Source organism: Canis aureus, chromosome 10 (genome assembly GCF_053574225.1).
Source record: "Canis aureus isolate CA01 chromosome 10, VMU_Caureus_v.1.0, whole genome shotgun sequence".
Classification (NCBI taxonomy): Eukaryota; Metazoa; Chordata; class Mammalia; order Carnivora; family Canidae; genus Canis; species Canis aureus.
The window spans coordinates 69,778,399-69,793,316 of NC_135620.1; the positions used below are offsets into that span (position 1 = coordinate 69,778,399).

Here is a 14,918-nt window from a genome sequence, read left to right on the forward strand (position 1 = left end):
TCTTCTACCTGCACGCGTGCGTGTGCTTGTATGTGTGAGATAAGACAGGAATAGAGCCAGAGACGGGCAAGGAGATGGGCGGAGATAGACATTCAGAGACACTGAGACTAACACAGGGAGAGTAAGAGGCACAGGACAGCAATTCAGTCCCGGGGGCCATCGCAGGGTGAGGTGGGAAAGAGGCCGACGGAGCCCGTGTGTGCCTGCTACTCTGGTCATAAGCAGTTTCAGGTTGGAGCTGCCTTGGGGGTCACCCCTAGCGTGGGCCCCAGGCATAACACGAGTGCATTTGTTGACATCAGACAACCAACTGCGGTTGGCTGCGACATCAGACAGCTTGGTGCTGGCCAAGCAGCTTCCTGCAGCAGTGGGCTACGCAGGGCTTAGGGGCGGGCACCCTAGAGTTGTCCTGACTGGTCTCCACTCCTGGCTTCACAGCCAACTGGCTGTGTGCCTTTGGGCAACTTCCACTATCATCCTGTACCTGAGATTCTCCATCTACGAGTAGGGTAAGAACAGCCCCTGCCTCACAAGGTGCTGGTGAGGATCTCGCGAGTTAACGAAGGCCAAGTCCTGGGAATAATGCCTGGCATGGGATCCTTGAATTCTCTCTGGATCCCACAGGTGGGCAGGTCAAGAGTCGTCAGCCCCATTCTACAGATGAGAGAACCAAGGCTCAGGGGTGGGCAGGGACTTGACCAGTGATACCCAGCCCATCAGTGCTGGGGCTGGAACGGGATCTGGGGGCTCTTGCCTCCTAGCTCGGGGCTCTCTCCTCTGCCCCCCATGGTCCCTCTGTGAGGCATGGATGTCTCCTTCACTTGTCGCCCTAACTCTTGAGCTGTTGTAATGTGCTCCTCCCAGTGGTCACATTGTGGGGGAGGAAGTCCCATGCCTTCTGTCCAGAGTTTGACACACAAAGCTAAGCTCCGGCCACGCTGGATGGTGCTGCTGGGCGCTGATCTGAAGCAGCCAGCTGCTCCCCCATCCCGAGGCGGTGACATTCTCCGAGTCAGCGGCACGTTGGCTGCAGGACCCTCCGTTAAATTGCAGCCGCCTACTGGGGTGTGAGCGGCTGGGGGTGGGGGTGGGGGTGTGCCGGGAAGCCCGGGCGATTGGCTCCATCCTGCTGGGAGTGGCCTTGCACCGCCCCAGCGGCGGGAGGGGCGGGGACCCCTCAGCATGCCCGTGGGGTGCTCTGGCTGGGGGATCCCAGTGTCAGCGGCTGCCACCGTCAGCGATGGGTGCCTCTCCCCTCCCGAAGCGGCACTCGAGGGGCCAGCCCAGGCCCCAGGGGGCGGGTCCAGGGGAGCCAGGGCCCGTGCGTGTGAGTGTGAGTGTGAGTGTGAGTGTGAGCGTGAGCGTGCGGCCCCGGAGCCCGGGCTCGTCGCAGGCTGAAGGACCGGCTGCCCGAGGACAGGACACTTCCTGAGACACCCCACTCTTCCTCCTCGGGGGAAAGTGGCTCAGGGAATCCGAGTTTTCTTTAATGGAAGAAAGAAATCCCGAGCGGCGGCAGCAGCCTGCTGGACAGGGTGTGTGTTTGGAGAGAAGGAGGAGGAGGAGGAGGAGGAGGAGGAGGAGGAGGAGGAGGAGGAGGAGGAGCGAGTGATGCAAGGGTTTTGAAAACGCTACCTAGATGTGGGAGGTGGAACCTGGTCATTTGGTTCTGCTTCTCCCAGCAGGTCCCGCTCCCCGGGGGAACTTGGGTAAGTCCATAAATAGCTCTGCGGACACAAAGGAGCTCTGTCTGGGGAAGGAGCCGCTTGCCTCGCCCGGCGGCCAGGAGCTGCCCCCGCCCGCCCCGCGCCCGCCGCCCGCGGGAGGAGCCGGTGCAGGAGCCGGCGCAGGAGCCGGTGCAGGAGCCGGTGCAGCCCGGGCGGCGGGAGCGGCGGCAGCGGCGCGGTGGCCGCGGTCTCGGGTCCCTGCAGGAGCGCGGGTAGGTGCCGGGGCCGGGGCCGGGACGGCGCGGCAGGCGGGGGAGGGGGGGGCTCTTGGCCAGGCCAGTGCCCCGTTGCTATTGTTCCTTCCCAGGGCAGCCATGGACAGGCATGTAGCGGCTCGGCCGCGTGTGTGCTGCTCTGAGGCAGCTCCGCGTGTGTGCATCTGTGTCTGTCTGTCTGTCTGTCTGCTGGTCCGGCCGTCTCAGGGTGGGGGACCCCGCGGGGCTAGGGGCACGCCACCGCTGTGTGCCGCTTCCCGCTCCTAGGCTGGTCCGCCGGGTGGGTCTTCCTTCTGGGAGAAAGGAATGCTCGGTGACCCTAAGTTGGGACACTGCACGGGAAGGGAGCCTTCAGCCAGCCGCGTTGGTGACCACGTCAGGGATGCTGACTGTGCCCAGGCACCAGGGATTGGCCCATCTTGCCTGGTTCTGTGCCAGGGAAGGAGGTGGTCTGGGGCGGGACGGGGTGGGGGGCAGCCCTCAGTGTGGGGGGGCTGCCTCCGATTTGAGAGATTTCTGCTGAAACGTCCACAGGAAGTGCAAGAGGGATGCTCTGCCTCAGGAGCATCCTGAGCCCCTTGAGAGAGGTCCTGCACCTGCTCCCTTGTCTCTGGTTGAGAACTGGAGGGAGGGGGGTAATTGTTAGGGACCTGCTCACCCCCGCAGAGCTAACCACTGTGAGGGGACAGAGGTCACTCCCTTTACCAGGAAGCCCCACGCCTCTACTCTTGTCCCGAGGTGTCCGAGGGACCTCAGGGCTGGGGAAGAGCCGTGGTCCAGATTGGGAGGGGCCGTGTCCACAGAGCAGGTGTCTGGCCGGGACCAGGGTGGAAGACTTCTGCTTCCCGGAGCAGGGAGCACGGGACCATGGGTGCCATTACGGGCCCTGAGCTAACGTAGTTCGGCTCTGAATCTGGTGCTCCTGGCTTGAGATGCCTACTTAAGTACAGGGCCACCGGGCCCCTCACTGAAAACTTTCCACACCCTGCTGCCCTCAGGGGTATGGCCGGGGCCTATCTGGCTTCTCTGTGGAGGTGGCTGGAGGGGCCATATCTCTTGGAAGGAAGGAGCTGCAGTGCCTGCCCACCAGCGCCTGGAGAGCCCGGCAGGGCCCTGAGGCCATCGTCAAAGTTTCCACCAGGGCCCCTTGAGTCCTTTATGCCCAGCCAAGGGGCACCTCCCTTCTTCCCCAGCCCTACCATGTGGCATGGCTTAGCCCAGGGCGGGCCCTACAGGGAGCCAAGTTCCACAACAGGGCGTGCTTCAGGCCCAGCCTGGCATCTGTGGCGGCCGGGGGGGGGGGGGGGGGGGATGGGGAGGATGGAGGCAGCTGAGGCAAGGGACCCCCTGCTGGGTAGCCTACGGGGTCTTGAACCAGAAATCCTTGATGGGGCTGCAGATGGTTCTTGGTATCAATGAAACCACCCTGCCCCCCGCCCCAGCTTGCTGGCCTTTGCACATGTTCCCGCTGCCTGGAAAGCCCATTTCTTTGCAGGTCTTAATCCTGGAGAACCCAGACTTCGACAACTAGAGCAAATACTCCTGCAGGAGCCTGTCTATCCATTGGAGGCGGCACCCAGGGCGGTTGCTTCCTGTCTTATTTACGTGGGATCCAGGCCTTATTTGTCTCTGGGTCACAGAGGCCTCACCTGGGACCCAGGACATGATGGGAAAGGGCGAGGATGGGCTCTCCTTGAGCACAAGCACTGATGTCCAAGTCAGCTCTTTCTGCCCATGTCCTAGCTCTGCGTGGCAGAGAGTGGGCTCTATCAACACGAGGGCCTGGTTAGGCGTCCCTTTGGAGGAGCCCTAGTTTCTGTGTGGGGCCATGGGGCTATTTTGCTCTTGTAAGGCCAAGAAGTTAGGGGTGGGATTTGACAGGAGGTGAAGCAGGGAGAAGCTTGGCCTCAACCTGTCTGAGGTCATGGGAGGGCCTCGTTGGGGGTCATGCTGGGCTGGGTGGTGTTCACGCCATGGCCTGGGCCATGGCGGGCGGAAGGGGCAGCCCTGGCTGCTTTGAATGTGATGTCTATGGTCCTTTGCACAGACCACAGTGGCCTGGGGCCCAGCTGGGGTCCCCTTGGGATGCTGCCAACCACAGAGGTGGATCTGGGCTTTCGTGTGGGGCTGCTTCTCAGCCCCTCGCTTCTCCTCTGCCTCGCTTGCCCAGAAGAGGCACGGTCAAGGAGGGAGTACCTATGCTCAGCTGGGGTCCTGGAGGCCCGTAGAGCTTCTTCCCGTTTACCTACCCAAGGCCCTGGAGATGGCTGAGTCCATTTGCCTTCTGGACAGATAGGTGGGGAAGGACTTGCCTGAAGTTACATTCAACTCAGCAGCCAAGTGGGGACGAGAACCCAGCTCTCCAGTTTCCCAGCCCAAATCTCTCTTTGTCGCACCAACTGGATGACTCAGAGAACCTGGCTTTCATTCTGGTGTTCCCCCTTTACTGGACTCCCCAGTGACACATTGCTTTCTAGAGCCCCCTGGCTTACCAGCTAGAGCCTGGCTCTCCTCTAAAAAACCGTGTGCAGTAGAGAAAGCCCTTGCTTGCTTGGCCAACAGGCCAGAGACTGAAGCACATTCTAGCTCCTACTCACTGGATCATCTCAGGCAAATGTGCTTTTTTTTTTTTTCTCTCTTCTTCTGGCTCAGTTTCCCCTTTGGAGCAACCAGGAACTGGACCAGGTCCCTTGCAGGGATCCAGTTCTTTGTAGACCCTTTTCTCATCCCGGGTTCTGCGAGTCACTGGCCAAGGCCAGGCTGGCCCAGCGGGGAAGCAGCCCCTAACCTGTTATTCAGGGACTTTTGGTCAGAGGCCTTCTCCTGCACGCTGGGGCCCAGGCCAGGGCTGGGAGGTTTGTTGGTGTTTGTGGAGCTAGGCTGTTTCCAAGATGTCATTGCTCAGGGAAAACCGTCATTCCTCCCAGGGATAAACAATGCTGCTTATGGCTCAGCCTGCTAAGCCCAGAGAGGCTGGAGCCACTCACAGCAGGCCAGCTGGGCTCAGCCCCAGGGAGCTGCCACCTTCCCCGGCTCAGCCAGCTGCGCCCAGGCACCTGAGATCAAGGTGGCAGTAGGGCAGGAATGGGGACAGGGGTGCTGGGGCCATGACCCACTTGGGAGATCAGGGCCTCTAGGCACAGAGGAGAGAGCAGGGGGGTGGTCCCAGGATATTCTCTTTCTCTGGCAGTGGGGCTCGGTCATCGCTCCAGATGTATGGAGAACTGCCAGGTTTGCTCACTGTTCCAGATGGCCCAGGGCTTGTCCCCTCTCCCTGCCTGCCATGGGCCGGCCTGCTTGCACCTGGCACTGCACAGATCTGGCTGCTGCCGGAGAACTGTCAGCGGCTCCCAACTTAGAAAGGCCGGGGGGTAGTAAGTCATTTGGAACTGGGCAGGCTTCTCCCCATGTAGCCAGGGCTTTCTGTGGTGTCCTCAATTACCTCTTGGTGGGGTTCGCCTCCTCGGGCTACTAGCAGAACTCAGGCACTCAGGGCAGGGTGCCGGAGGCCTGGGGTTTGCGGAGGCCTGGGGGTCACATGTCCCAGAAGGAGCCGGGCAGAGCTGCTGTGAGCCAAACAGCTAGCCATGACCTAGGACCAAGGCTAGGGCAGCCAGGGGACGGGCCGTGCAGTGGAAGTGGGCACGTGGCCGTGTGGCTCCCTAGGTAGGGGTCGCACCCGCAGCCCATCTGGGACACTGACGTCTTCACCGCTCAGACCTTGACTGACGGAGTTCCCAGTTTACCTCAGTAGTGGCCCCAAACTTGCCCTCTCAGTCTGCTCCCTGCCTCCCTCCCTTCCTTCCGCAGGTGTTAAGTACCTGCCATGTACCATGCACTGGCCAGGCCCTGGAGGTACAGATAGACGCAAAGGGCCCAATCTTTAATCCAGGGGTAAAGATGGGCATGTGATGGTTGGTAACAGCACAGCTCTGATGGGGAGACCCAGGGAGGGGGAACCCTGGGGAAGCTTCCAACCCAGCCTGGGAGCCTCAGCCAAGCTTCCTGCAGGAGGTGAGGCCGAGTCTGGGTGCACAGATGCCTGTCCGTCAAAGGAGCAACTGTCCGACCCGGTCTGTCCACCCTTCTGTAGTGTAGACATGATTCCTGCCCGGCCATAGAAAGCACCTGTGTGTGTCCAGGTACTGTTCTTTCTAATCCCAGGCAAGGCTCCCTGGTGTGTTTTGGGTGAGTGCGTGGGCTCTGGACTGGAGAACGGGCTCTCCCGCTCTACAGCTGTGTGCCCTTGGGCAAGAACTGAACCTCCCCTTGCCTCCCTCTCTTGAAGCAATGGCCCAGCCTCACCGGGTTCAATGAGATGTGTGTGCATGAAGTGCTCCAGGTGCATTGACGTTGAGTCATGGCAGCCGTGAGTGCCAACTAGCACCTCACCTCTCGGTGGCTACCGAACGAGGCGATGTAGGCCAAGTACTCAGCACGGGGTCTGACACGGTGTTGTCGTCCTGGAAATGGGAGGCGATGCAGCGGCTTTTGCGGGGTGGGGGCGTTGGCATGTGCCATCGGAGATGTGCAGGTGTGCCACGCAGGGAGGGGCTCATGATGGAAGGAGGCGGGGGTGGGCCCTGGGATGAGGGCTTTTGTTTGTCTTTTACATAAACTTCTCAGTGAAATGCAACATACTTAGAGAAAGGTTAGAACCATACAGCTGAGGGGTTTTCACGAGGTGGACAAACTCCCCAGGTCAAGATGTAGAACATGCTCCTACCCCCGGAAATACCCCCACACACCCTCTTAGTCACCACCGCCCCGGCCCCGTCCTGACCGCTCTCCTTGATCGGCGGCCTTGCCTGATTTTGAACTTGGTGTACCCGGGATCACTGAGCGTGTACTCATTTCACACCAACTTCTTCCGGCCCACATTTTGATGATGAGATTTGTCAACATTATTGTAGGAAGTTTTGTTTTGCTTGTTCTCACCGGGGTGGTTCGTCGTGTGAATATGGTGCAGTTCATCCATCCCGCTGTTGAACATTTGGGCTGTTGCCAGTTGGAGGTTATAATGAAGCACGCCGCTATGATCATAGATGTCTCTTGATGGGCTGTACGTACTTTGCTGGTGGGTAAATACGTAAGGTTTACAATTGCTGAGTCATAAAGTGGTATATAATTAGCCTTAGTAGATACTATCATCTAATTTTCCCAAGTCTGACACCAGTACCCTCCCTGCGAGCTGCGTATGGGAGCTTCTGCTACTCCCTCTCCTCACCAGCGCTGCTGGTGTTAGATATTGTGATAACTAAATGTGGGTTTCATTTGCATTCCCTTGGTGACTAAGGAGGTTCGAGACCTTTCCCCTGTGTTGACTGTTTCCCACCTCGCTGTGAAGGGCCTGTTCAAGCGTCTCCCTCCAGTTTTCCCCTGGGGTTGTCTGCCTTTTTCTTATGGGTTTGTGGGAGCTTAAATATTCCGAGTATGTTTCCACCGTGGGGTATACACATTGCAAATATCTCCTCCCACTCTGGGTCTGGCCTTTCTACCCTTTTGGGAAGGGTTATCCTCTGAAGAGTGCAAGTTCTTGATACAGTCCAGCCTGTCAGAGAGTGCTGGTGGAATCCTGCCTCTTACAAAGTTGTGGGCGTGCCTACGTCATCTTCTAGAAGGTCCATTCTTTTTTTTTTTTTTTTTTTTCAGAAGGTCCATTCTTTTACATTTCATATTTAGGTCAGAAATCCACTTGAACTAGACTCTTACGGACGGTGGATGTAGAAGTCAAGACTCCTTTTCCTCGGGGGTGGTTACCCAATTAATTAGAAAACCATCCTTTCTCACTGTAGGGGATCATCGTCTTTGTTAGAAATCACCTGGCCATGCACGTGGGGGTGAGTTGAATTTGGAAGGATGAGTAGGAGTTCGCCCGGTGGACAAGAGAGGGGAGGGTGTTCTAGGTAGGAAGTACAGTGAGTGGAGGTTTAGGGGTGCCCGAGGGTAGAGTGTGTTTGGGGAACTACAAATAGTTTAGACTGGCTGGGGGTGGGAGTGGGGAAGGGAGAGAAATGGCATGTTGGGGTCGGGGGTGAAGGGGTCAGTGGGTGGGGGCAAAACACACAGGGTAATGAGCTGGGACTATCCCAGAGGGATAGGAGGGTTTTCAGTGGGAGAAGACCACAACCAAGTTCTTGTGAGAAAGGAAGAAAGGATGAGAGGAAGTCCCATGACAGGAGGATGGTTGTGGAACTGACTACAAACCCAGCCGACCCCAGCCTCAACATCACCCCCTTAGCAGAGAGCGCGCCTGCTTCAGGGAGGCAGCGGTGCAGGTAGCGGCATGCCTGGGGTCTCGGAGGTGACCTGTGGCCTCAAGGTTATGGCTGAGCCCAATGGCCAGATATCCAGTCTAGTGTCCTGGACGGAAGAGCCTTTCGCCTTGACTCCCCACCCAGTTCCCAGCACTGCAGGCCCTGAAAGAAGAATATTTTAGGAACCGGGGCACCCAGACAAAGACTGGGATCCCTCCCTGGAGAGGGAGTGCTTTCTGTTTTTCCTGCCCTCGATGTATCCACAAGGAGACCTGGCCGTACCGTGGGCTCTGATTCCTCCAGGCTGGCTGAGATTCAGAGCTAGACAGTCGTCCTCCGGAAGACGTGGCCTAGAGAGAGGAGTAATTAGGCCCAGGGAGCCAGACTGACCCAGCCTAGGGGAGACTGAGCTCAGGCTCAGCTGCCTCTCCTGCCTCCAGGGCCTTTGGTATGGGCCTCAGTTTCTTCCCCTGAAATGTACAGATAGCAGAGCCCCTGTCTGAGGGCTGTTGTCAGAATGTGCCAAGTGTCCTCTCCCAGGGTGCGATGCAGGGGAGGGGACAGATGGTGTTGACGCGGATGACAGTAGTAAGCATGGTTACAGGAGCTGGAAATGTTTACTGAGCACTTACTATGTGCCGGGCGTCTTCAGTGGGTTGCCTCCCCGCAATGCTGTGATGTCCGTGCTAGCTGCTGACACCACCATTTACAGATGAGAAAAATTGAACCTTCGGCAGGGTAAGCGGCCTGCCCAGAGGTTAAGGGCACCCAGCTAGGAAGTGGCCCAGGCAGGATTCGAACCCGGGCTTGTCTATCTCCAGACCTCTGTTCTTCCCCAGCATGAGGCTTCCCTCCACCACCCTCGACCCCACAGGCTCTCTCTGTTCCCCGAACTGTTGCTTGGAGTGAGGCCTTTGATTTTGGGTTTGTCCCTGGGTCCTGCCGGGAGAGAGCACCAAGTGGTGGGGGGGGGGGGGGGTGCAGCCCAGTGGGCCGAGCACTGCTGTGCACCAGGCCCTGCCTCCTGCCCACAGGAGGCGTCACACTGACTCAGCCACAGGGTGAGGAAGGGGGATTGAACCCCAGACCTGCCTGATTCCGAATCCTGGTCTCATGACCGCAGTACTATTTGCGCCCTTGCCTGGGGGTCCTCCTGGCTTGGCGGAGGTTTTTTGTTTGTTTGTTCGATCAACCTAGCATTGAATGTCACAGAGAAGGCACGCGCTTCTGGCTCTCCCCCACGAGAAGGGGTCCCTGGAGGCAGTCGGTTTGGGAAGGGCGCCAGCCGGATGCAACTCCGTACTGTCCCCCACCCCCGCCGGGTGAGTCAGACACCTGCCCCTCCGTCTCCACCAGTTTGGGGTCTGAGCCAGGGGGCCCCCACGTCTGGTCCAGCTCACCACGCCCAGAGGGGTGCCAGGTGAGGTCTTTTGAAGGGAGGGAGGGAGGGGGTGTGGAAAGGCCTTGCAGCGGCAGCAAAGGAGGCCACAGGGTCGCAGGAAGAGCAGGGCTTTAGAGCCAGGCTGAACCGTGGTTTCAGTTTGACTCCTCGGCTCACTTGCTTGGTGATCTTGCACGTCGCTCTACCTCTGAGTCCCAGTCCCAGTCTGGGGGCCAGTGGTACTGGCCATACAGGGTCACTGGGGGTGAGAGAGTGTGTGGAGGCCATCTGTCCCGGTGCCTGGTGTCTGGGAGACGCTCAATCCACGGTTTCTCTCTTCCTCTCCCCCCACCATCTTTATCAGTGTTTTCTGTTTCCATCGTCTCTGGCTCCACCTTCCCTATCTCTACAGCATCACGTAAACACTGCTCTCAGGGGGAAGTCCACATTCCTTAGCACACCCGTGCTTCAGCTCCATGGAACCACCTGTACTTCCTTGAATGTTCTGTGCAGTCTCTGGCTTTGGGCTGGGTGTCCTCGCCCATCCCTGTCCCCATTAGCTCCTCCAGGAGCCATCCCTGTCTTTCCTGCTGCCTCTGTGCTTCTGCAGGCGCCTGAGAAGGGGGAGCGTAGTGGGAGGGTGCCATGGGCCCTTCACCTGGTTCTCTGTCCCATAGCCCAGCACCTTCAGGGAAGGGAAGGTGTCTTGTCACTGTTTGCCCTGCACAGGCCCCGGTGCGTGGCTGGGGCTCTGTAGGTATTTGCTGAGTAACTTTGGGGGCTGGTGGGGGCAGTAAGTGAGCCACACCATCCTGATAAGCCAAAGCAGGGCCTGCCCAGGGCCATGAGAGCAGGCCAGGCGGGACATTGGCAGGAGAGCAGAGAGCCCAGAGCTGGGGCCGGAGAGGCCCCTGGGGCCTGGCGCTCTCCTGACTGAGGCTCCAGTCCCAATGGGGACAGCAGCAGCCCTGCCGTCCACCTCCGTGCCTTGCAGAAGAGAAGAGAAGAGAAGAGAGCTGAGAAGTGGAAGGGGTCTTTGGGTTGTGGGGGCTCCCCGTCCAGGCCCCCATGTACACTGGAGCAGGGGCATCTGGGACCCGAGAGAAGGAGCTTAGCAAGATGGTCATAGGGGAGCTTGGTCCTGGAAACTCGCACCTTGGGAGCTGCTTTCCCTGCCCGGCGAGAAGTTGGGCATCCAGGACGGTGTTGGGGGGCAGCCCGGGAAGCTCCCAAGGCCAGGCCTGAGGACGTGTCCTTCTGGCTGTCCCAGGTGGCAGTGCCAAGAGTAGGGAAGCTTCGAAGAGGGATCTCCTCACTTCTCAGTCCTCGTGGGTTCCTCTTCCATGCGTCTAGGACAGGCTGTCCTTGGCTTTGTGCCCACAGTTTGTGAACTGGGAGAGCTGCTGCTCTCCTCTGCACCTCGGTCTTGCTTCCAGGCAATGGGTACGGTACGCTCCCCACTGTGATGTGTTGCCCTCCTGAGTCCCCCATGGACCCGGAGTAGTTGTGGAATTCTTTAGGGACGGAGAATTTCCATCTGCATTCACATCGCTCCTTGCTGTCTCTCCTGCCCTCGGGCCTCTGTGTATGGGAAGCCTGTGTAGGTAGCGGAGTGCAGCGAGCCTGCCAGCATCTTATGTGGGGGACCAGGGGCTGCTGAGGCCATGCCTCTTCTGCACGGGCTTCCTGTTAGAGAGGGAGTGCCGGGTGTTGCAATCCATGCTGCCCTAGGTTCTGGTCTGCATTCATGTGCTGATTCTGTTGTATGACCTTGGGCACATCACCTCCCCTCTCCGGGCCTCGCTCACCTTATCCGTTAACTGGGGCTGTCCCCCCAGAATTATCTGGGGAGTCAGAAAAAAGCCGAGATGCCAGCCCTACTCTTGGGGCAACTTATCCAGTAAGATCTGGAGTTGGGCCCAGATAGTGATATTTTTAAAATGCTCCACCGGTGATTCTAAAGTGTACCTCTCTTTTGAGAACCAATAGTCTGGATCGGTGCTATTTTTAACGTGCGAATTAATCTCTTGGAATCTTGGTAAAGTACAGACTCTGATCCAGTAGCTGTGGATTGCAGGCTAAGATTTTATATTTCGTGTGGGCTTCCAGACGCTGCTGTGCCTGCTGGTTCGGGGGCCACCCTTTAGGTACTGAGCGCCTAGGGGGTCCTGTGGTCACTGGATTGCCCATTCATTCATTCATTCATTCATCCCACATCAAACACTTAAGATGGGGAGTGCTGAGAGGTGAGGCCAAAGGGAGACAGAACAGAGACCCTCACAGGGCTACAGAATTTGGACTTCACCGAGAGGGCACTGGGGAGTCTTGACAGGGCTTGAGGCAGAGGAGTGGCAGGGTCAGATGTGCCTAAAAGGCATCAGAGGGGCCTGAGCTGCCTCCGGGAAGTCTGCGGCAATTCCGATGGGAGATGACGACTGATGGGAGATGACGACCGCGTCTGGAGGGAGGTGGTGCAGGAGTGGAGATGGAAGGAGTGGAGAGATTGTTTTATTTCTAAGTTAATCAACCTTGTTTTTAGAGCAGTTTTAGGGATCGAGAGGAAAGTATGTAGAGTTCCCCAGTCCCCACACTTGGCATCACCTGCCCCAGTGGAATGATTTTGCAGATTTTCCAAGGGACAATCAGGAGGCTTTGGTGACCGGCTGGAGTTGGGGGGCTTGGTGGCAGTGAAGGGACAGTGAGAGAGGATGATACCCGGCTGCCTGCCTTGCAGCTGGTGTGGCATCATGGATGGGCTCGCTTTCAGCTTGGGGCACGTTGAGCTGAGGGCACTGGCGGGATGTGCAGAGCGGGGTCCCTGTCTATGCCCCCTGTCCCACCAGTGTGCTGGCTGCCCTGCCCACCGAGCAGATCTGGGGCTCAGTGTCATCTCAGAGTGGCCTTTCCCACATGCCACTGCGTTCTCTCCCGCCACACCTTATGGTTTTCCTGCCCATCACCAGCCGTGCTTTGTATCCATTACGTGTTTCTGTGGGCGACGTCGTGGCTTGTGTCCACCCTTCCTCGCTGGCCTCGAAGCTCCACCGGGACAGGGATCGTGTCTTTCGTGTTTCCTGTTTTACCCACAGAACCAAGGACAGTATTTGGGGGCAGCGCCGTCTTCTGAGTACTTGGTGAACACTTGCCTCTGGGGTCTAGACTCAGGAGCCAGGTCGGGGCTGGCAGTGTGGACTGGGCGGTGGCCAGACAGTGCAGATGGTGACTGTAGCCCCGGGAGTGGACAGGTGCCCAAGGGAGTGCGGAGGACCGAGACAGGCGGGGACCTGGGACAGGCCTGGAGGCCGGTGACCTGCTGAAGAGGAGTCACCTTTCCGGTGGGAGGAGATCCAGGGAGGGAGAGGTCCAGGTGGGCTGTGCTGCGGTGGTGCCGGCTGCCGTTGGAGTGCCCATGTGGTGCCGAGCTCTGGGTGCACGTCAGCTCAGCACCCTGCCACCGCCCTGGGGGGCTGGTCTGAACCCCGTGTTATGGCTGATGGAACAGGGGCTCATAAAGGCTCTACCTGAGGTCACCTAGCCAGTTGGGGGGGGGCAGCCTCCAGAGCTCTCCCCCTGTAAAGTGCTGTCCCCGCCCCGTGTTCTGGGTCAGACCTGTCATGTTGGGGGCAGAGGAGGACAACAGCCCGGAGGAGGCTCGGGAGGAGGCTCGGAGGCTCTGAGCTGGCAGGCAGAGGCAGGGGGTAGCTCCAGCCTGGGGGTCAAGAAATCAGGCCCAGGAGCTGGACCAAGCTGCGCCGGGGGAGCTAAGTGTTGGCCAGGCAGCTGAGGTTCCTGGGGAACCTGGGGCCAGGCAGCATCACCCTGGGGACCCAGAGGCCAGGGAGCTGCTCGGGAACCCAGAGCACGCCAGACTTGAAGGGGTGACCCCATCTCAGAAGTCAAGCCTGGAGGTCGGGCGCTGGGCAGGGATTCTAACAGCCTCTCCCTTTCTCCAGCCACTTTCCAGTTTGCAGAGCGCTTTCCTGCCCTTCCTCAGACTTGGTCCCCTCGGCCCTCTGGAAGCAGGGGGGTGGGTGGTGGCGGCAGCAGCAGGAAGTAGGAAGTGTCCTCACTTCATGGCAGAGGAAACCAGAAGTGATAGCCTGACACACAGCTAGCAAGCAAATGATGGAGCGCGGATTCCAGCGCAGGCCTTCTGGCTTTAGGTCCCGTGCTCGATCTGTAAAATGCTAGCTGTGTAAGGGCCACCCAGAGACAAAGGCAAATCCCAGCTCACACCCCCTCCCCCCTCTCCATGCAGGAAGTGGTTTTTGAGGGCAGATGCAGAGCCCAGCATCTGTGGTGGATGTGATGAGTCATCTCAGGGTGAGAGCTGCAGGTTGACTCGGGGGTCAGGAGACCTGGTTCCACATTTAGTAGCTGTGTGACATTGGGCCAGTCACTTCCAGCAGCCCACTGCCACCCCAAACTCCAATAGCGGGTTGGTAGGAGTGAGGGAGGAGTCTGGGACCCAGAAGATGATCTGGGAGTCCTTCCTGCCACCCCTTCCCGGCCTAGTCTGAGCCCTGGATTGGACTGGGGGCAGAATTTGATTAGATCTGAAACAGCAGCTTCATTTAGAGGGCCTGGCTCATTTCCTCTGTGCTTCTAGCAGGCAAGACATGGACAGAATTAACACTGCGCCAGCCAAGCCAAAGAAATGATGGATGGGAGAGAGACAGACTCCCCACAGGAAGGGGGCGGCTGCCCGAGCTCTCCGGACCCAAGGCCCTGGGCCAGCAGGCTCATCTCTCCGGGGCACCGGGGCTGGATTCTTATCACCCCAACCTGTTGCAAAGCTAACTGGGTGTTACCAGCCACCTGTACCTCCTCCTCCGTCTGAGCATTAAGACCTCATGCGTTAAGACCAGTGGTCCAGCCTGGGTTTTTTTCTGCTCAATGGAGGGGCAGGGATTGTGTGTGACAGGTTCAGGGTTTCACTCGGTACCCGGAGACCCAACGAATGCGTGTATGTCAGTGTGCGTGCGTGTCACTGTGGTCCTTCCCCACCCCCACATCCTGCTCACACTGCCCAGAGCAGCTTTGACCCAGAAGGGCCCTGCTCCTGTTACGCTGTTCCTCACAGGACAATCCCACGCCTGGCATCCATTGTGACATACTCTCATCTTTATCTCTTTTCCTGTCCTCGTTCCTTCCCTTGCCACCGCTCCCCCCCAGATTTCTGAGGTTTCCTGATTTGCTCCAGAAGCCCCCTCCCCCCAAGGTGCTCCCAACCCCAGCTCTCCCAGGAGCAGGGCCCCTTGGAACCCATCTGGGCACCCACACAAGCCCCACCCCGTGGGGAAGAGCCAAAGAGCACTGGCTAGTCCTTCTTTGCCAG

At 58.7% G+C, this 14,918-nt stretch overlaps 1 protein-coding gene across 10 annotated transcripts in view; it reads left to right on the top strand.

The window, feature by feature from the left end:
* RGS3 (regulator of G protein signaling 3) overlaps positions 1 to 14,918 on the top strand; it is a 137,607-nt gene that overhangs the window by 103,514 nt on the left and 19,175 nt on the right. The window contains exon 1 of one of the 10 annotated variants that reach the window (XM_077913022.1): positions 1,209 to 1,535. The exons of 7 other annotated variants lie outside the window; for them this stretch is intronic. The gene's annotated coding sequence lies outside the window, so the exon portion shown is untranslated. Of the gene's footprint in view, positions 1 to 1,208; positions 1,536 to 1,685; positions 1,710 to 1,789; positions 1,940 to 14,918 lie in introns of those variants that run through there. 2 more of the 10 variants (XM_077913021.1, XM_077913019.1) reach the window with 2 other exon arrangements.